A 995-nucleotide genomic window follows, 5' to 3' on the forward strand; every position below is an offset into this window, starting at 1 on the left:
CCCCCCACACACACACGCTCAGTCGTTTATCTGACGAGGTTTTTTTAAATCAAATAAATACAGTTTTACGATTTCAACGGATACCTTCGGCCTTACAAATACAATTTCGTCTACAGTTTTCTCTTTCCTCTACTATAATGAGCTCAACCCACCTTGAAGAACATTTAACACACGATAGACATTCCCATAATTATTATTTTTGAAAAAAAAAAAAGGATTTTGTTAAAATATTCCGTATGAGACCGTTTTGACTGTGTCGAGGGACCAAGGTCACCCTGACAAGCGAACAGATTTCCCCGCAAAGAAACACAAAGGCGAAGAGAGATGCAAAGAAAGAAAGAAAAAAACACACACAGGCAGAATCCATCACATCATTAATTCTATTAAGCCAGGCACATTGAATTAGTCCATAATAAAGCCACATTTTTACGAAACATAATACGAAATAAGAACAGCTGATATAAATATATCTATGTAATTATAAAACAAATATTAAGTAGCATTACATGTATCTTTTTCTTTCTTTCTTTGTTTTTGTTTTTTTGTTTAAAAAAATGCAAAAGTTATACTGACCTGCTTTGAACGAAAAAAGAAGGACCTGTCCGGAGCTGTGTGTTCTGACCGATCGGCGTGAGATCTGAGAGCGGACTGACAAACAGCTGGTGAATGCCCCGGATAAGCAAAGCCATCGGCTCCAACGAGCTGCAGCTTTGTTCAGAATCGATTTCTTCGACTATATCGATCTCTCAAAGAAAAATCTTTCCGCAGTTTGATTATTTCGAGTGCCAGAGCGATAAAGAAATACTATTGACAGAGACTGGTTGTTGCTTAGATTTGTACAAAACAAGAATTTGGTAGCTATCAGGAATAGCAATAACAGCATGCAACGGGGACACAGACCCAACCATACCACAACTACATGTACTACCTCATGCGAGAAGAAAGAAGAAGAAGAAGAAGAAGAAGAAGAAGAAGAAGAAGAAGAAGAAGAAGAA

General features: G+C 37.5%; 1 long non-coding RNA gene across 1 annotated transcript in view; it reads right to left on the reverse strand.

Moving 5' to 3' along the window:
- The window catches only part of LOC101849939, a 7,448-nt gene extending 6,781 nt beyond the window's left edge, over positions 1–667 (reverse strand). Inside the window, exon 1 of the long non-coding RNA XR_220663.2 lies at positions 574–667. This is a non-coding gene — a long non-coding RNA (uncharacterized LOC101849939). The remainder of the gene's footprint in view (positions 1–573) is intronic.
- Positions 668–995: the final 328 nt, after the last annotated feature.

This window comes from Aplysia californica, unplaced genomic scaffold (genome assembly GCF_000002075.1).
Source record: "Aplysia californica isolate F4 #8 unplaced genomic scaffold, AplCal3.0 scaffold00339, whole genome shotgun sequence".
Lineage (NCBI taxonomy): Eukaryota > Metazoa > Mollusca > Gastropoda > Aplysiida > Aplysiidae > Aplysia > Aplysia californica.